The sequence below is a fragment of the Chiloscyllium punctatum genome, chromosome 37 (assembly GCF_047496795.1).
Source record: "Chiloscyllium punctatum isolate Juve2018m chromosome 37, sChiPun1.3, whole genome shotgun sequence".
NCBI lineage: Eukaryota > Metazoa > Chordata > Chondrichthyes > Orectolobiformes > Hemiscylliidae > Chiloscyllium > Chiloscyllium punctatum.
This window is the reverse complement of record NC_092775.1, coordinates 58,942,954-58,964,293: the sequence shown is the minus strand read 5'-3', so window position 1 is coordinate 58,964,293 and position 21,340 is coordinate 58,942,954. Positions and strand designations below refer to the sequence as shown.

General features: G+C 41.2%; 1 protein-coding gene across 4 annotated transcripts in view; it reads right to left on the bottom strand.

The window, feature by feature from the left end:
- gnas (GNAS complex locus) overlaps nucleotides 1-21,340 on the bottom strand; it is a 317,108-nt gene that overhangs the window by 168,804 nt on the left and 126,964 nt on the right. The gene's annotated exons all lie outside the window — the stretch shown is intronic.

The window sequence follows — 21,340 nt, the reverse complement described above, 5'->3', positions numbered from 1 at the left end:
TACACTAGAATATTAAAAATTCCAAAAACTTTTTTAAAAAGCAGGTGCAAAACATTGAAACACGAGATGAAAATTCAGCTTGATCCTGTCCTGTCATTCTATATTATGCCTGGTCATCTATCACACTGCTATTTCTTCCCATAGCACCCCATATGGCTTGATGTCATTAGTACCTGGAAATCAATTACTCTCTATTTTAAACATTTTCAATGACGAAGCAACCTCGAGAATACAGAAGGCCAAATCATAGAATTATACAGTAAAGGCCCCTCGGCCCAATAAGTCTGTCCTGACAAAAATACATTATTAACAGCTAAGCTCGTAACCTTAAAATAACATGACATTTCAAGTGCTCATCTGAATACTTTTTAAATAAGAGGCTTCACAACTTAACTACTTTTCCAGGCACTGCATTTCAGACCACCCAACATCCTCTGACAGAAAATATTTTTTTCTTCAAATCCTCTGTAAACCTTCTGCTTTTCACTTTAAATTTATGTCACTGAATTATGCACCACCTTCCACATAAAGAATTTCTTCCTCATCAGAGTCCTAAATGACCTGCCCCTGTTCTGGGCTAGTGTGCCCTGGTTCTAGATGCCCCGTCTCCCCAAGCCAGATGAAACATACTTAATGCATTAACCTGGTCTATCCCTATAAAACTTTTGGGGAAACAATGGAATAATCTCTCATTCATCTTAACGAGACAATATAGGCTCAATCTTTCCTCAGAGGACTCTCCTCCTTCCCCCCCCCCAACTATCCCAGGTAGCAGTTAAGTGCAAAGTGGATAATTTCATATTTATCGATGGTATATCCCATCTGCCAAATAGTTCTTGGGGTGCAATGATAGTGTCCTTAACTGCAAGCCAGGAGGCCCAGGTTCAAATCCTTCCTGTGCCAGAAATGTGCAATGCTATCTCTGAACAGGATAATCGGTCATGCTGTCGCTCAAACATTCAGCCAGTAAAAATCTATTTAAAACCCACTGTATCGTAACAAGTCAATTTCTTTTTAGACATACAATAGATATGGGCAATGCTGGCTAGCCCAGCATTTATTACCCATCACTAGTTGTTCTTGACAAGGTGCTTGCAATCTATCTTCTTGAACCACTGCAGTCCATTTGGTGCAAGTACATCTATAATCGCCATTAGGAAGGGAGTTCCAGGATGTTGACCCAGCAATACTAAAAGGAGTGGAAATGTATTTCCAAGTCAGGATGATGAGTGGCTTCCAGGGGAACTTGCAGGCTGTGTTCTGCCTCATTAGGGTAGCAGGCTGAAACTCAAGCCGCAGCATTCCGAGAGGCTTCACAAAAACCAAATATTTTAAAAGATGTGCAGAACTCCCAATTTAGCTATTATTTATACCAAGGTTGGCAGAAAGCACAGACCAGGTTTCTAGACCCCAGCTACAGGAAACTTATGAACTGCATACAAGCCAACCAGTTAAAAGTCCCCCTTACAGATACATGGGTGAAAGAAAGTGGGTTTTACAGAGCAAAAGATTAGTAAAGCAGTTTAGTGGTCCCTGTCCACAGGATTTGCAGAAATAACTCTTAAATTGATTGGAACTCTGCTTCTTGATCCTCCTCCAGATATTCTAATGTTTGCCAGAAGCATGGGGGCTAATCCACATTTATAAACTTTTCCAGTTTATTCATTAAAAGTCAAAGCTTATAGCAACTGACGGGGAGAAAAAAAAACGTTTTCTTCGGGCTTCAGGTCATCTTCACTGCACAAAAACAGAGAGCGCTTCTTAGCCTGTAAAGATCTGATGGTTTCTTATCACATTCAGGGCCTCAAAGCTATTCAATTGCCTAGGAACCAATTCACATAGCCGATAGCAGACAGAAGATCTCAAATCAATAACTAGTCACTAGTCCGTTGACCAAATTGGTTTGCTGCCAGGCGAATTTCCATTTGTAAACAGCCCTTGGCTCCAGCCCTTCTCCAAACCATCCGCTACTGTTTGAAGCAGCAGCTGTGTAAACAGTACTGACAACGAGGGTCAGATTACCTACTTTCTAAAACTGTATTGATTCTTCACCAATTGTTGGTTTTTAAAATAAATTATTTTTCTCTTTGCAGTCCACAATCAAAAATATAGAAAAATAAAAATTATAGTGTTCACCATGGCAGTATTCCCACACATCTACTGCACTTGGCCTTCTAGACAGTAGTGCTCATGGATTTGGTGATGACTAAGTTGCCTTAGTATATTTCTACGATGTACGCTGTGGATGGTATACATTGCTACTAACGTGTGTTGTGGAGGAGGGAGGGAATGTTTGTGGGTGTGGTCCCAAGCAAGCTGCTTCATTCTGGATGGTGACAAGCTTCAATTTTGGATCTGAAACCATCCAAGCAAGTGGGGAGTATTCCATCACACTCCTGACTTGTGCTTTGTAGATTGTAAACAATTTTACAGACTAAGCCGGTGAGAGTTACTCTCTGCAAGATTCCTGGACCCTAAAGTGCTCTTCTGCTACAGTATTTCAATGGTTGATTCAGTTCAGTTTCTGGGCAGTGGTAGGAAGTGGAAAACATAGCAAAAATAATGCCACAGAATTCCATGAGGCAATGGTTTGGTTCTCTTATTGGAGATGGTCATTGCCTAACACTGTGTGGCAAGGATGTTAATTGTCATTTGTCAGCCCAAACCTGGATACTGTCCAGGTCAATATGCATTTAGACATGGAGAAACTGAGGACTGCAGATGCTCAAGATCAGAGATGAGATTGTGGTGCTTTCCTTATGAAGGGCTTATGCCCGAAACATTGATTCTCCTGCTTCTCGGATGCTGCCTGACCTGCTGTGCTTTTCCAGCAACACACACTCAATTCTACTTTTAGACATGGACTGCTTCAGAATCAGAGCCATCATGAATGGTGCTGAACGTGGTGTAATCGTCCCCACTTCTGATCCTCCAATGGAAGGAAGGTCAATGATGAAGCAGCTGAACAGGGATGAGCCAAGGACACTACCCTGAAGAACTCCTGCTGAGGTGTCTTGGAGCTGAAATTACTAACCAACAGCCATAAGCATCTTCCTGTGTGTTAGGAACTACTTCAACTAATTTTGCTAGGGTTTCCTCAATGCCACACCATCAAACGTAGCCTCAAAGTCAACTGCAGTCACTCATCTCACTTCTGGAATTCAGCTTTTTTGTCTATACTGTTTGAATTAAACCATAACGACATCAGAAGCTAAATTGCCCTGGGAGAACCCAAACTCAGCACCAATGAGCAGATTATTGCTATGCAAGTGCTGTCTGATAGCACTATTGATGACACCTTCCATCACTTTACTGATGATCAAAAGTAGAACCGATGGGGCAGTAACTGACCAAGGTGAATAGGACCTGCTTTCTATATACAGGGCATGCAGTGCTTGTTCAATGCTCATGTTGTATCATACTGGAACAGCTTGGCTCCAAGCACAAAAGTTGTAGAGCACAGATCTGCAGTACTATTGCCACAGTGAAGTCACAACCTATAGGTTCTGTAGTACCCAGCACTTCCAACTGTTTCCTGATATAATGGAGTAAACTGAATTTTTGGAAGACTGACATGAAAAATGCTGGGGACCTTTGAAGGAGGCAGAGATGAGTCATCCATATGCCACTTCTGGCTGAAGTTTGCTGCAAATGCTTCATCCTCAACTTTTACAACAATGTGCTGGCCTTCCCTATCTTTGAGGATGGCTTTATTTGTGGAGACATGTCCTTCTTAGCTAGTTGTTGAAACAACCACCATTATTCACAATGGGCTTTGGTCATACTGAAAAACTTAGGTCCGATCTGTTAATAGTGGTATCACTTAGCTCTCTCTTGCATGGTCATTTCACCAGGTTGTCACTATTTTAGGTATGCCCTCTTGAACTTGAGTTGATCACTTCACATGATTGCAATGGTTGAGTAGGGAATATGTTGGGCCATGAAATTCTGTGTGTATATAATTCTACTGAATGTCTCATAAAACTTATTAGATCTGCTCAAAGTCTATCCCATTTAGCAGTGATAATGCTCCACAACACTGAGGGTTTTCTGTACATAAAGACAGGATCTGCTCTTATGAAGGACTGTACAGTGGCCAACCTATTGGTACTGTCATAGACAGATCCATCTGCAGCAGACAGATTAGTGAAGAGGAGATCAAGTACTCCCTCCACTAAAACAAAAAAAAAACACCTACCACAGTCCAGTCCAGTAGTTTTGTCATTTAGGGTGCTAACAATTAGGTCAGATGTGCACCTGCCAAGCCACTTGGTGATGAACACTGAAGTCCCCCATTCAAAGGTGTATCTATTGCCTTGCCACCCTCAATGCTTCCTTCAAGTGGTGTTTAACATGGTGGAGTACACATGCATGAAAAAAAAGCAGGGGTGAGGAGGCAGTTGTACTGGCTACTCATGTTTCCTTGCATCAATTCCACCAGATGCTCTGAGAATTCATGGAGCTCAGAATCATTGTTAAAGACTCTTATGGCAACTTTCTCTCAAAGCTGGAGAACACCACCACCACCTCTGCAAGGTCTGTCCTGCCAACGGGACAAGGCATACTCCAGAATAGTGTCATTACCTGAGACACCACTTAAGGTAGGATTCTTTGAGCGCAAGTACATCAGGCTAGCATGAGAGACAACACTCCAAGTTTAGCATTAGTGCCCAGAAGATGGCAAATTGAATTTTGCACAGATGATAGGGCCAGGTTTATCATTGGCATTTTTAGTGCTTTAGTTGACACCATTTGAGATCACGACTGGTCAGAATCCTCATCTCCCCCATCCAACCTTAATCCCCATAACGCCTGATCGTCCTAAAACAAAATCTATACCTTAACCTTGAATACATACACCAAGCCAGTACTACAACCCTCTGTGGTAAAGAATACCAGAAATTCACAACCTCATACCTCTATATTACATGGATGCTTCCTTAGCAAGATTATATTCTGTAGACATTCCCATAAGGAAATAACCTCTCCTACATTTACCCAGTCAGGCCTAAGAATCTTGTACATTTCAATATTCTCCAAGTGAATGTAGGCCACATCTACGCAAGCCCTCAGAAGACAATAACAGGGATCAGGAGGAGAAAGTGAGGATACAGATGCTGGAGATCAGAGCTGAAAAGTGTGTTGCTGGAAAAGCTCAGCATGTCAGGCAGCACCCAAGGAGTAGGAGAATCGACGTTTAGGCCATGAGCCCTTCTTTAGGAATGATGAAAATGTGCCAAGCAGGCTAAGGTCAAAGGTAGGGAGGAGGGACTTGGGGGAGGGGCGTTGGGAATGCGATAGGCGGAAGGAGTTTAAGGGGAGGGTGATAGGCCGGAGAGGGGGTGGAGGCGGAGAGGTCGGGAAGATGATTGCAGGTCAAGGCGGCAGTGCTGAGTCCGAGGGTTGGGACTGAGATGGGGGAGGGGGGGGGGGGGGAAAATGAGGAAGCTGGAGAAATCTGAGTTCATCCCTTGTGGTTGGAGGGTTCCTAGGCGAAAGATGAGGCGCTCTTCCTCCAGGCATCGTGTTGCCAAAGTCTGGCGATGGAGGCGGCCAAGAACCTGCATGTCCTTGGCGGAGTGGAAGGGGGAGTTAAAGTGTTTGAACATGGGGCAGTTGGGTTGGTTGGTGCGGGTGACCCAGAGGTGTTCTCTGAAACGTTCTGCAAGTAGGCGGCCTGTCTCCCCAATAAAGAGGAGGCCACATCGGATGCAGTAAATGATGTGTGTGGAGATGCAGGTGAATTTGTGACGGATATGGAAGGATCCCTTGGGGCCTTGGAGGGAAGCGAGGGGGGAGGTGTGGGCATAAGTTTTGCATTTCTTGCGGTGGGGTTGGGGGGGGGGGGGGGGTTCTGACGAGGAAGTCGCGGGGGGAGTGGTCTTTCCACAACGCTGATAGGGGACGGGAGGAAATTATATCCTTAGTGGTGGGGTCTGTTTGGAGGTGGCGGAAATGATGAAGGATGATACGATGTACCAGGAGGTTGGTGGGGTGGTAGGTGAGGACCAGTGGGGTTTTGGTCCCGGTGGCGATTGGACGGGCGGGTTCAAGGGCAGAGGAGCGGGAAGGGGAGGAGATGCGGTGGAGAGCATCGTCAACCACGTCTGAGGGGAAATTGCGGTCTTTGAAGAAGGAGGCCATCTGGGTTGTTCGGGATTGGAATTGGTCCTCCTGGGAGCAGATGCGGCGGAGGTGAAGGAATTGGGAATATGGGATGGCATTTTTACAGGGGGCAGGGTGGGAGGAGGTGTAATCTAGGTAGCTGTGGGAGTCAGTCGGTTTATAATAAATGTCCGTGTTGAGTCGGTCACCCGAGATAGAAATGGAGGGGTCTAGGAAGGGGATGGAGTCGTCTGAGATGGTCCAGGTAATTTGAAGTCGGGGTGGACGGTGTTAGTAATGTGGATGAACTGTTCAACCTCCTCGTGGGAACACGAGGTAGCACCAATACAGTCATCAATGTAGCGGAGGAAAAGGTGGGAGGTGGTGCCAGTGTAGCTGCGGAAGATGGACTGTTCCACATATCCAACGAAGAGGCAGGCATAGCTGGGGCCCATGGCTACTTCTTTGGCTTGGAAGAAGTGGGAGGATTGGAAGGAGAAGTTGTTCAGACTGAGGACCAGTTCATTCAGTCGAAGGAGGGTGTCAGTGGAAGGGTACTGGTTGGGTCGGTGGGAAAAGAAGAAGCGGAGGGCTTTGAGGACTTTGTGATGGGGGATGGAGGTGTATAGGGACTGGATGTCCATGGTGAAGATAAGGCGTTGGGGTCGGGGAAGCGAAAATCATGGAGGTGGTGGAGGGCATGGGTGGTGTCCCGAACGTCGGTGGGGAGCTCTTGGACTAACGGGGACAGGACCGGTGTCGAGGTATGCAGAGATGAGTTCGGTGGGGCAGGAGCAGGCTGAGATAATGGGTCGGCCGGGGCATTCAGGTTTGTGGATTTTGGGCAGGAGGTAGAAACGGGCAGTGTGGGGTTGTGGGACTATGAGGATGGAGGTGGTGGATGGGAGATCCCCTGAGGTGATCAGGTTATGGATGGTCTGGGAGGCGATGGTTTGGTGGTGGAAGGTGGGGTCATGGTCAAGGGGGCAGTAGGAGGAGGTGTCTGCAAGCTGGCGTTTAGCCTCAGCAATGTAAAGATTGGTACACCAAACTACTACCACGCCTCCCTTGTCTGCCGGTTTGATAGTGAGGTTGGGATGGAGCGAAGGGCTGCACGCTGCGAGGGTGAGAAGTTGGAGTGGGTGAGAGGGGTGGACAGGTTGAGGCGGTCAATGTCGCGGCAGCAGTTGGCTATGAAGAGATCGAGGGCGGGTAAGAGGCCAACATGGGGTGTCCAGGTGGATGGGGTGTGTTGGAGGCGGGAGAAGGGGTCGTCAGAGGGTGGGTGACCTCATCTTCTGCTTCGGAACCTTCCAACCACCAGGGATGAATGCAGATTTCTCCAGCTTCCTCATTTCCCCCCCTCCCTCGGACTCAGCACCGCCTTCTTGACCTGCAATCTTCTTCCCGACCTCTCCGCACCCACCCCCTCTCCAGCCTATCACCCTCACCTTAACCACCTTCAATCTATCGCATTCCCAACGCCCCTCCCCCAAGTCCCGCCTCCCTACCGTTTATCTTAGCCTGCTTGGCACACCTTCCTCATTCCTGATTCTCCTGCTCCTTGGATGCTGCCTGACCTGCTGCGCTTTTCCAGTAACACATTTTTCAGCAATAACTGGGATCAACCTAGTGAACTTTCTCCAGACTGCCTCCGATGCTAGCGTATCTCTCCTTAGGAGAAGTACTCCAAAACTGTTCATGATATTCCTGGTGTGGTCTAACTAGTGCCTTGTATAGTTTTACTATAAGTTTCCCACTTATCCACCTTACTCCTTTAGAAATGAATACCTTACCTATTACCTGAACATGTATGCCCAGTGATCCCAAATCCACATACTGCAGCTTTCCTTATTTAATATCCAGCTCTTCTACTGTTTCCGTGTAAGTGTACATCCTTCTATTTTCCCCAGTTGTAACCAAGTTGTAGAGTTTTTGTCCAGTCATTTAACCTGCATATATTCCTCTGAAGACTGTCAGTCGTTCTTACCAGTTGCATTCCCAAATACTTTGTCACCAGCAAAATTGGTGACAATACATTCACTTCCACCATCCAAGTCATTAATGTGTGTTGTCAATAATCTTGGCCCTAGCTCAAATTTATCCAACAGTAGAGAAAAACGTAACCAAAAGACAACTGCCAAAGAATTATTTTCAACCCAAAACCAAAATGGAGTTAAATCCAAAGTGTTATTTAATCGAATTGATTGGTCAGTTACAGATAGACCTTTCACTACCAATGGCTTGACTATAAAATTTTGCCTATTTTCAAATCATTATGACCATTTAAAACAATAAAAAATAATGTAACACCAGCATTTGAGACAAGCTACAAAAGTAGTCATCGCTAACAAGCTCAACAGTAAATAAAGTCGGTTACGCACTGCAACACATCCAAGCACAATACTATAAACTTAATGCTTTTCAGTATCTGGTAGATTGATTTACAAGTGAATCTTCATATGTGGAATAATGCAAGGACAAACCAAAATCATCATAATTGGAATTGTGTAACAAATCAGATAAACCAGAGAGGCAAAGATCTGACAGACAGCCACTCCATGAAGGTGCTATACACAAGTTGTAATCTCCACAATTATGATGTGGAAACCTCCAAACAGAGGTGTTAAACATTCAGTTGGTTCAACAGCCACAAAGAAATTGGTTTAAAAAGTGTCGTGGAGCTTTACTATCAAATATAAAGGCTTATTTGGGCATTTCAAAATATTTCTAAAAGGACTTTTTTTTAAAAAGCAAAAACTACTGCAGGTGGAATATGAAATCAGACCCTCTGCCCATAAAGTAAAAACTCTACCGGTGAGCTACAATACCCTATTGAGAAGATTTATATCTTCACAGAAACAAAGCCCATTATTACTCAGCTCTTTACTAAAAGGTAACACCATTTGCGCTCGCCTAGAAAGAATATACCAAGTAGTGTCCCTACCTCTGGGTCAGAATGCCCAGGCTTGTTTCACTTGCCTTGTAGGTCTTGTGACACGTCTGAATAGACTGACTTAGAAAAATCTGTGCAGTGCAAATTAATGCCATCAGTGACGATGAGAATCCAACTAAATGGCAGAAGTAGAAGTGTCAGGTAATGCATTTGGGAGGATTTACAAGGCAAGAGTATACACACTGTACTGTTCTACCAATCAAAAGATCAGAAGGACATGGTATGCATGTGCAAAGATTCTGAACGGCAGGACAAGTAGACAAGGTGGTTAAGGCAACATGAAATTTATTAGTCAAGGTAGTGAACACAAGAGCAAGGGTGTAATGATGGAGTTGTATGAAATGTTAGTTATACAACAACTAGAGTACTGCTTGCAGTTTTGGTCAATACAGAGAAGAATGTGTGTGCATTAGACAGGGTTCAAAACGGATTCACCAGGATGCTGTCTGAACTGCAGTAATTCAACTATAAAAGGGAGACAAGACAGGCTGGGATTGTTTTCTTTACGGCAGAGAGGTTGAGGTTAATCCATTTGAGGTGTACAAAGTTTGAGAGGCATAGACAGGGTACATACAAAAAAAATTGCCCCCTTATACTGACTCCTATACCGGAGAAATTAAGGTGAGGAGGTGGTTTAGACAGAATGAGGAAGAAATCATTTCACCCAGAAGGTTGCGGGGAAATGGAATGCACTGCCTAAAAATGGTAGTGGAGGGAGGAACCTCGAAGACATTTACAAAATATTAGAAAAGCACTTGAAATGCTACAACAAACAAGGCTGCATGCCAAATACTGGAAAATAGGATTAGAATAATGCATTCTTGATGACTGACATGATGGGCCAAAGGGCCTCTATCCATGCTGCAAAGACATTGAAATTCTCATGGCAGTTTAGTATCAATTAATCAAGAATAATTGCTACTATTTTAGCTATCAAAAAAAATGGGATGGCAGGTTGGTGGGCGGGATAGAACAAAGCATTCCCTTCAGTGCTTGTTCAGCTTTCACTCCAAGCATAACTTCATTGCACAGCAAATCAAGGATTCAAAATAAAAGATGACAGATGTGGCAAGCTACTCTAACTGATACTTTCAATGAATTTGAAAGGAATTGGTAACTAAAGAATTTGGAGGCAATGGATCTTAATTTCAGTATCCTCTGGCTTTCTGTTTCATAGAAATTGTTTCATTAACCCTTTCATTCTCAACAATGCTTTCAAATTTACAAAATACACCTTTCCCAGCTTTGCAACGTTTGATTTAGTTCATTGCAAAACTGATCTCAAAATGAGTAAACCTTACACAGAAAACTCCAACTAATATGATCAGCTGTAGCAAAAACATTAACAATAAATATGCTACCAACTGTTGTACTGTAGCGTGTTACTACTGTTAGACTCCATTTGCAACACTTTTCCAAAAAAAAAGATCGCTCTAAACAGTTAAGAAACCAAGAATCATACAGTATACAATATTTCTTCAGAATAAAATCTACTGTTCAATTTTGGCAGGTTTTGTCAAAGCCAGAATAATTTCACTACATGTGAAACTGCTGCCTCTTGAACAATGGAGTGGTTACACAATCAAATATGGCCCTTACACATGCACAAACAGGACAGCCTATGGGAAGAAACAGTACAGAATGGACTGATTGGGTCACAGCTTTTGGTATGGGTGACGACTCCTTCAAAGCAACATTAACAACGGACATCAGGAGAACTGGTGAAAGTTAGAGTCCCAGCTGGAGTGGTACAAAGGTTGAGCAGGAGCATCTGCCCTCTCCAACCACCACCAGGCCTGATGTCAGAAATGCCGTTTTGCTTTCTCCTTGCTATCTGCCTCAGAACCCTGTTGTTCATCCTCATTGCAGTTGAGATGTAAGAGACATCCTGGAAATGCAATTTCTTACCATACTTCCATGACATAGGTCATGACAAGAACACGTGTATTCTTTGCATCTAATGATGATGTTCACAATTAACAGGTGGCCACTGAACACTGCAAAACTTTGAAAGCACACTGAATGTTCTCAATGTTTAAATCAAACAACATGCTAAAACTAAACATCCTGAAAAAAAGGTCCAGATGATAGAAGATGGCACAAAAAAAACCAGATCTGGTAGCCCACACCTTTTATTTCCCTCTGCTTTTCCCATGCAAAAGTGATTAATAATAAAAACAACTTGCAGCACAACAATTTGAACAAATGGATTACTATGCAGGAACGCAAAAAACTTTTCAAGTCAATCTGACATTTTAATCTTTGTTTTGAGGAGTGGGTATATTATAGTTAAATGTTTGCCATACAAAGTTACATTGCATATTTGTGGCAACAGAAGAATGAATATTCCAACATTCACTAACTATATCCATTAATACGTTCCATTTCTACTTTGAGTGTCATGAAACTGAGTATTTACACTGTTAAAAAGAAACCTTGACATTCTTGAAAAATGCACTGATATTTGGCTACATAGTTTTTCAAACAACATTAAGTCTTAATTTGTTGAAGTTACTTTTTTATTCATTTGTGGATATATCACTGACAAGGCCAGCTAACCCCAATAGTTCTTGAGAAGGTGAACCACATGAATTGTTGCAGTTTGAATGGCATAGATACACACACCATCACGATAAAATACTGCAGAGACTGGAAATCTGAAACAAACACAGAATGCTGGAGAAACTCAGCCCTGACCGCAATTGTGAAGAGAGAAACAGAGTTAAATGCTAAGCTGCAACAGAAATAGCCAGGAAAACTCAATAGGTCTGGCATCTGTGGAGAAAAAGGAGAGTTAACATTAACTCTGTCTCTCCACAGATGCTGCCAGAAATGCTGAGATTTCCCAGCAGTTTTTGTTTGATTTCCAGCATTCACAGTTATTTGGCTTTTTTTGTTTAAAGCTGAGCTCAGCACAACTCTCCTTCAGATATACCCAAAACCTGCTTTTAAAAATCATTCCATGTTTTGGTACAGCAATTACGAGATATTTCCAAGTCAACAAGCGCACAAGACAATGAGGATTTGTGGTGGTGCTGCTCCCATGCATTCATTGCCCTTGTCCTTTTCGTAGGAGAATTCAGATTCTGGAAGGTGCTATGGTGGGAGCCTGGGCAAGTTGTTGCTGTGCATCTTGTAGAGAGTGGCAGCACTGTGTCCTATATACCGTTCACAGAGGAAGCAAACTAGTAAGGCGGTCAATATAGTGCCGATAATATAATCTTTTGTCCTATAAAGCTACAATTGCAGTTGGAGCTACACTTAACCGGGAAAGTCAAGCATGACTTGGACCTTGCAGATTATGAACAATAGGAAGTCAGGAGGGGAAATACTAACCTCAGATTTCCTAGGTGAACTTTTTGTTTATCCTTTCATGATTTGTAAAGCATTGTGGAGCCAGTATTTGAAGACCATCCTTAAAATGATCCTTAGAAAGCAGTTCATCACCATTACCTTCTAACTAGTGTAGGTACATCATGGTACCTGTTGGAAGGGAGCGCCAGAATGATGATGCATTGCAGTTCCCTCATTGGCACTATCGTTCCAAGTCAGGAAATTGCATGTGTTGGTGGAAAATTGCCCCCAGGTTTTCACCTCAATTTAATATTCATTCATGCAAATTGGTGTTTCTGGCTTGATCAGCATTTTTCAATGCTAGGATGGTGGTAGTGAGCCATCTTCTGGAACCATCACAGATGGGTACACCCACTGTGCTGTTTGGAAGGGAATTCCAGGATTTTCACCTAGCAAATGCAGGAAGGAACAGTAAATTGGGATTATGTGCAGTTTATAAGGGAACTTGTAGGCAATGATCTCACGCCTATTCGGCACTTGTCCTTGTTAGTCTCTTTCGTCAACACTATTGCCCCCACTAAGTAAATCACTGCAGGGCATCTTGTAGACAATACACACAGTCACTACTACACATTGGCGGCAAAGGGAGTAAGCCTTAAAGATTATGGATGAGGTGCCTATCAATTGGACTGCTGTATCCTGCATGATTTTTACTATTTGTTCACAAGAGACAGAGATCACTGGTTGTGCCAATGCGTATTGTCCATCCTTACCACCCAGAGGGCAGTTCAGAGTCAACTGCATTGCTGAGAGTCCGAAGTCAAAGGTAGACCAGACCAAGACATGAACAGGATGGTAGTGAACTAAATGGCTTCTTAAACAACAATTAACAGCAGTTACATGGTCACCTTTAGACCAGCTCTTTATTCCAGATTTTAATTCAAATGTCACCATCTGCCAAGGTGGGATTTGAACCGACATCCCCAAAACATTGACATGGGGTTTTGAATTATTAGTGCAGTAACATTGTCACTATGCTCCCCACACTTTTTGAGCTTCTTGAATGCTACTGGAGCTGCACTCACCCAAGCAAAGGGGGAGTATTCCCTCAACAAATAGCTTGTAGACTGTGAACAGGCATTGGGTAGACAGGAGGCAAGTTAGTCACCATAGAATTTCCAGCCCCAATGTGTCCTTGTAGCTACTGTATGTCTAATCAATGGTAACCCCCAGGATAATGACAGTGGGGGGGGGGGGGATTTAATGATGGTGAAGCCATTGAATGTTAAGGTGTCATGGTCAGATTCTACGTTTGCACTGGTAATTGCCTGAGACTTGCATGGCTCGAATATTACTTGCCACTTCACCTCAGTCTGGATGCTGTCGAAATCTTACTGCAAATGGACACTGGTTGCCTCAATATCTAGGGAATTACTGATGTTACTGAACATTGTGTCAGTAAGCATCTCCACTTCTGCCAGAGGGAAAGTAAATAATAAAGCAGCTGAAAAGCATTGGGTCAAATCCATTACCCTGCTGTCGGAGGGGCTGTTGTGATGCAGTGGTTAATGTTCCTATCTTTGAGTTAGCTGGGTTCAAATCCCACCAGCTCGAGAGGCATGTAAAAGTCATCTCTAATCTGGTCGATTAGAAATTACCTATCCTGCTGTTGGGTTCTTGAGGCACAGTAGTAGTATCTTTAGCTTTGAGCCAAAAGTTCAAGTCCCAACTGCTTTAGAGGTGTGTCCAAACATGTTCACGCAGGTTGATTAAAGAAAAAGTATTTTTTTTAAAAAGTGCTTGTGACACGGATGTGGTGTCTCTGTCTTTGAACCTGGGCCTCCAGGCTCACGCCCACCTGGTCCAGAGGTATGACATAACATTATAAATATGCTTTGATGTTTGGCTCATCCATTTCAGTTTCTGGTCAATTCAAACTGCCAGGATGCTTATGGTTGGGAATTCAGTGAAGACAAAGCTGTTGTTCATCATCAGGTGATAGTTACATTCTCTTGTTGGAGATGGTCATTATATGGCACTTGCATCATGTCAATGGTACTTGGTAATTAGCCAAAGTCTAAATGCTGTCCAAGTCTTAATGAAGCAGTCCAAGTCAATGTACAGCATCTGATAAATCATGTACGGTGCTGAACATTGCACAACCAGCAATAAACATTCCCACTTCTGACCTTACAATGGAAAGAAAGCTGTTGATGAAGCAAATGTTGTCGTCTAGGACACTACGTATGTGATGTCCCAGGTGATAACTCACCTCAAACAAACACCAACAACAGCCCCCCTCTAGTTTGAGTGTGTGTTTTCATCTCACTATTTCCACTGACTTTAAATTTTCCTAGGGCACCTTGATGCCATACTCAGTCAAATGCTGCCTTGAAGGCAAAAGCAGTCCACCAATTCATTTCATGTTCAGTTTTTTTGATCACATTTGGACCAAGGCTGTTACTAGTTCTAGAAGCAAGTGAACAGGGAACAAGGTATTATTAAGTGCGTGCAATTTGATAACACCACCAATTACATATTTCATTCATTTCCTGATGAGGCAGTGACTAACTAGATTGGATTGGTACTGTTATTCTGCAGACAAGACATAACCCAACAACCAAGATTGCCAGTGTTTTTAATTAAACTGGAATAGGTTGATAAAGGACATAGCCAGTGCTGAAACACAAATTTTCAGTGTCACAGATGGATTCTCATCAGGATAAATGGTCTTTGTTGTTTCAGCTATTTCTTGCTGACACGCGGAATGAAAGAAATTAGTTGAAGATTGAGGATCTTGTCGTCACAATGCCAAACAGGCCAGAGATGAATCACTCACTCAACTCTTCTGGTTGAAACTGATTGCAAACATTCAATCTGGTCTTATCAGCAGATACTACCACCATTTAAGATGAGGCATTTTGTTTTTATTTTTGCGTCCATTAATATCCTCTTGCTATTATTCCACATTGCCACTATTCCTAAGTTTCTCTACTGTCTTCAGGAGCAGTACAAACTACAAACATTTTCATTGCTTGCTTAGTTTCAACTTCCAACAAATAGATTTAGCTTTAAAATATCCTTCCCAAGAGACTGGCAAACTCAAATCTCTAAAATTCTTGCATTCTAATTAAAATTTCAATCAACTTGAGAATTCAACATAAAGCCTTGCTAACAAAATACTCAGGAGTACTCACTAACTCAAGACTCCTCACACCTCTTAGCTCTATAATACATAGATAATGCAATGTGTAAAACTATAAAATAACATGAATTAGAACTTACAAAACTCACCAATATGGTTGATAAAGGTATTAAGTCAACTGGCAGAGAATTTTCAATATGTAACAGCTCTCATTAAATTTATTGTTAGTATCCAAGCAACTATTCTATAGCAGTTTCAACAGCTTTCCATAATTTAACTTCAAGAACTGGATGGGAAATCTGGTTGAGTGATTTCCTCACCAGATTTCACAGGGATTACAGACTGTGTCACATAATAAATGATACTAACAGGAATAAGTACAACCATTTAATGTGTTTATGGGTGAGTGCTAAAAAAAGTCTGAGCATCTTTTACTAATATCAGGACCCAACAATACAATGCTGAAATGAAGATCCTAATATTTGTGTATCCTTCTTCCTCCAAACAAAAACCAGTCTCACCTTTCCAAATATTTAGGCAAATGCTTTGATCAATTTCTTTTCATGGATTGTTTCCATAGCAAGAAATATTTTGAATTTGAAACAAATGGAATCAAAAAGGCATAACATGCTGATCATAGGAGTAATAAGGAATACACAGTAAAATGAACTAGGAGTTTTAAACCAAACTGGATTTTCTCCTTTTGATTCTGCAAAGTTTGCCTTGCAGGCAAATAAGACAAATATAAATTTAAACTAGCAATTAAAGTGTTTGCATCAACTAAACTAAAAATAATATTCAGTAACTAGTACTATGCAACTTTGGTGGATTCAACCTGGTGACCATTTGAATTGAGTTACATTGTGCACAGTAACATTTTATAAACTTTGCAACATATAACTGTCAACTAAACTGCATAATACTTCTGCCCGAGTTCATGAACTACTTGTGACAGAAGTGCAATTCCAGCACATAACTTATGTTAGCTGACCAATTCCAGTGACATAGTCATTGCATTAAAATCTACACAGACACTACCTAAATGTTCTGCAGCAGGTTTATCTAAATAGAGGGGAAATAAGATGGCATTTATTTTGCAAAATTGTAAGTTAAATACCATCTTGTCAATATTTCCATATTTTTAAAAATGATTAAGTAAATTACAACCTTAAATATGCCCCCATTAACATGTCCAAGCCTTGCTGAAATTGCATTTCAACTCAAAAATGAACCACTTTTTGTGAGCTACTTGCACAAACCACTTCGTGTGCCTGCTATTCAATCCTCAAAAATTTCTGTTGTCAATCATTAAATTTAACATTTACTCATTTGAATGTGCAACAACAAAATGCCCAATCTTTTATCTGATCTATTAAAGTTGCCACAACCTGCTAGCCACCCAACAATTTCTGCAGTTTACAAAGCATTTACAAAATGCATGTGTGCATGAACAAAGTTTTAAAATTTAAATACATTTGGAATCAAGTCAGCCCACTCTTCATTTAACACATTAACAATAAGGCCTTGAATTGGGCAGTTCTGAAAATGCTGTTAAATCCAAGATTGGATATTACCCAGCAACAAATGCGAAGTTACACTAATTCTTGCCACAACATTATAGTACAAAAACAAGTAATCCAGGTTAAAATTATATAGGGAATAGAATCCACTTCCAAAATATCCTCACTAATGCAATAATGTCTGAACTCCTTCACTATTTGGAACAAAATCTGAAGATAAAACAATACTAACAGAATTTTATGAGTTGCTACATAATTCGTGGGCAAGAAAAAAGGAGTACTGAACAAATTATAATATTCAAGGATCCAAGAAACATTTGAACCTGATTATAATAAAATACAAAGAAATACTTTAAAGTAGAATGGAACTTTGAAATAAGTTGTATTTTCAATAGGAGTGATTTGCATTGCAAGACTTGGTTTGGCTGCAGTTACATAGGAACAATAGAGGTTCCAGTAGGTGATTTATGAGCACTTAAAGGAAAATACATGAATTTGCAATACTACACTTCTGGTCTCCAAAACTGTAATAATTTACATTTATTTCTGGTCAGCAGAAGAAAGGGAAAGAGATCTCAAATGAAGATGTTAATGTTAAAAATAAAATCGAACATTTTCCGCTTTAGGTATCAGGTGTAATCAAACACTACCACACCTTTCAATGATATTCAAAAACTCTTACCATAACAAGGAAATTAGAATTTGGACAAATTCAAATGATTGTAAAAGATTAAAACTGATGAGTGAAACATGCATGTTGGTTACTTCTCATTTGTCCTAAACTTTTATTACATTATACAAAGTTGCAACAAGCAGTCATTTTGTCACTGGTCCAAGACATAAATGACCCTCTATGCAGCTGCTTTGTCGCCATGGTTTTGTCCATACCCTAGTGGCCATGAGATTGGGACATGTGATATACGTTCCAGCCTATCAGTCAAGATACTGAAATCTTACTTTTATTTTTACTGAACTATTTTGGTTTAATTCCAACCTCATCTGACTTTTTTTTGCCTAAAAAAAAATTGGGTACCGCCATTCTCCACTTGAAGATTGTGCTAATTTCTGTCTCAAATCAAAATAGGCAAGCCTCAATTCACATTCTTGAGGTGGTACGGGTTCAAGTACCACCTGTTTCAGGAATACATAGTAACATTTTTGAACACGTCAATTCGAAGATATTACCACACAGTTAATTTATCATTTCTAATTTTTCTTGAAGCATTAAGATGTGCTAAATTATGGGTACTATGAGATGCACCCAAACAGGATAAAATTGCCGAAATGTATTTTATTTAAAATCCTTAATTGGTTGAAAATACTTAATTTTTTCAGCACCTATGAGCCCTTATCCAGAGAACAACAAACAGAATAACTTGTGTCCCTACCAGTGGAGATTGCATAGAATTCAAAAATGTATTGCTGGCCAGAAAACTACATGCATGCACAAGTTATGAGCAAAATGTTTGGTATAGAATGTGTCACTGTATAAAGGTCTTACTCAATTTTGCACAACTTCATAATGACACCAAATTAAGAGCAAACACATTAAAAATATCACATGTATACCCCAGCATAGTTAATGCTCTGCACAATGCTCCATACAATAAAACATACAAAGCCATTTGCTCTCCATTCCAAAATGATAAGTTCAAATCATTTGGTATCTCAACTCAAAACATACATTTTTAGAACATTTAACAGCTGTTTTCCACATTGCTAAATAACCACAAGGCAGCATGCACATATGAAAATTCATCACCCGTTTTACAACCTAAAAATCATACCAATCGTTCAATGCCAGTCACTGAGGAATCCGTTATCAGAGTAAAAAATTAAATCCAGACAGAAATGAGGCAGGCTGACAAATTCTCGTGCACAATTTAATCCATGTACTTTTGAAAAAGCACTGTTAAAACTTTACAAGCTGAAAAATGGTTGCAGTTTTACAACAATAGCAACAAAATGGTCTATACTGCAAAGCATCCCATTCTCATTGGCTTTTCAGAAAGAAATATGTGTGATTTTGCATGTACAAATATTCTGCAAATCACTGGAGGATGGAGGAGTGTAAATTTTTGCCAAAAAATTAGATTTGATAAAAGCCACTCATTGCTACCCCAGAACAATTAAAAAATTGTTACCTCAAGTCACTCAAAAATGGATACATAAAGTTCTGACTTCACCAGAAGAGCTCTGGAAATTAACTCCAGAAATCCTGTAATTAAACAACTTCCAATTCACAAGGTGCCATATAAAAGATTACTCAAAGAGCTAATCTTCCGAGTGATATACAAGCATAGATAGAAGAATGGCATAAAGGGAACCAAAGGCAGAATAAATGGGTCATTCTCAGTTTGGCAAACCAACTACTGAAATGCCACAAAGATCAGTGCTGGAGCTTCAAATATTTACAATCTATATTAATGACTTGGATAAAGGAACAGACTATAGTGCAGCCAAAATTTGCAGATAGTACAAGAAAACAAGTTGCAAGGAATATACAAAAATTCTGCAAAAAAATTCTCAGTGCAGGTTAAATGAGCGGGCCAAAAATTTGTAGATACAGTGGTGTGAAGTTGTCTTGAGCAAGAAGAACAGACAAGTAGATTATTTAAATGGAGCAAGGCTGTACAATGCAACAATACATAGGGAACCCAAGTGTCTTCAAATATAAATCACAAAATTACGATGGGGTACAAGCAATGAGGAACACATGGAATTTGACTTGTGGTGTAAAGGGGATGAAGCATAAAAGTAGGAAAGTCCTACTGTACACCTGTACAGTGCACTGGTAAAACAACATCTTCAGTGCTGTGTGCCACTTTGATGCCCTTATTGAAGCAGGGATATACTTTCAGTTCAAAGAAGGTTTGCTAAGCTGATCCCTAGGTTATCTTATGATAAAAGCAGATTGGATTTAAGAGGTTATTGAAAGAGATGTATGCAAGGTGATGTTGTTGAAATATAAGATTCAAAGGAGCTTTGTCAAATTAGATAGTGAGACAATGTTTCCTAACATGAAGAAAGCAAGAACTACGAGGGACAATTTGAAAATAGCAGGTCTCCTGTTCGAATGTCATTAGGAGGAATTTCTTCTTGTGGAAATGGCTTGTCTATGGATTTCACATCCTGACAGCAACAGGGGCTGCATCATCGGATATATTCAAAATGGAGACACTCAGATTTACAATCAAAGGAGCCAAAGTTTATGGAGTTTTTGCAGTAAGTGGAGTCATGGGGGAACAATCAGATCAGCCATGAATGGTAAAGGCAGCTCAATGGGCCAAAAGGAGATGTACAGCATGGAAACCTATCCATGCTGACCAGATATCCCAACCCAATCTAGTCCCACCTGCCAGCACCCGACCCATATCCTTCCAAACCCTTCCTATTCATATACCCATCCAGATGCCTTTTAAATGTTGCAATTGTACCAGCCTCCACTATATCCTCTGGCAGCTCATTCCATACACATACCACCCTCTGCGAGAAAACGTTGCCCTTTAGGTCTCTTTTATACCTTTCCCCTCTCACCCTAAACCTAGTTCTGGACTCCCCGACCCCAGGGAAAAGACTTTGTCTATTTATCCTATCCATGCCCCTCAATTTTGTAAACCTCTATAAGGTCACTCCTCAGCCTCCGACGCTCCAGGGAAAACAGCCCCAGCCTGTTCAGCCTCTCCCTATAGCTCAAATCCTCCAACCCTGGCAATATCCTTGTAAATCTTTTCTGAATCCTTTCAAGTTTCACAACATCTTTCCGATAGGAAGGAGACCAGAATTGCACGCAATATTCCAACAGTGGCCTTACCAATGTCCTGTACAGCCGCAACATGACCTCCCAACTCCTGTACTCAGTACTCTGACCAATAAAGGAAAGCATACCAAACGCCTTCGTCACAATCCTATCTATCTGCGACTCCACTTTTAAGGAGCTATGAACCTGCACTCCAAGGTCTCTTTGTTCAGCAACACTGCCTAGGACCTTACCATTAAGTGTATAAGTCCTGCTAAGATTTGCTTTCATTTATGAAAATAATGTTAGGCTGGAGACCAGCAAACATAATAGCCGAGATAATACAAAAAAATGAATAAATCATCCTTAATGCAAGAAGTGTCAGATGCATTACAGAAAATTCATTTCACACTGCATCCTCTGCTTAGGATGAGTGAATCCAGACAAACAGATCCTCACTTTGGAGAAGAGGGCTCCAGTTTATTTCACCTCCAATTGACTCCTGAATAGGTTTGATGGGTCCTGATGCAATTGCAAAAATTCACACTAGTGTGGGTATTAAACAAATACCCATAACACTA